The sequence below is a fragment of the Bison bison genome, unplaced genomic scaffold (genome assembly GCF_000754665.1).
Source record: "Bison bison bison isolate TAMUID 2011002044 unplaced genomic scaffold, Bison_UMD1.0 scf7180017864029, whole genome shotgun sequence".
Classification (NCBI taxonomy): domain Eukaryota; kingdom Metazoa; phylum Chordata; class Mammalia; order Artiodactyla; family Bovidae; genus Bison; species Bison bison.
Window position 1 is genome coordinate 3,338,560 of NW_011494601.1, and position 441 is coordinate 3,339,000.

Sequence of the window (441 nt, forward strand, 5' to 3'; positions counted from 1 at the left end):
GATGAAAGTGAAAGTGGAGAGTGAAAAAGTTGGCTTAAAGCTCAACATTCAGAAAACGAAGATCATGCCATCCGGTCCCATCACTTCATTGGAGATAGATGGGGAAACAGTGGAAACAGTGTCAGACTTTATTTTTGGGGGGGCTCCCAAATCACTGCAGATGGTGACTGCAGCCATGAAATTAAAAGACGCTTACTCCTTGGAAGGAAAGTTATGACCAACCTAGATAGCATATTCAAAAGCAGAGACATTACTTTGCCAACAAAAGTTCGTCTAGTCAAGGCTATGGTTTTTCCTGTGGTCATGTATGGATGTGAGAATTGGACTGTGAAGAAGGCTGAGCACCAAAGAATTGATGCTTTTGAACTGTGGTGTTGGAGAAGACTCTTGAGAGTCCCTTGGACTGCAAGGAGATCCAACCAGTCCATTCTGAAGGAGATC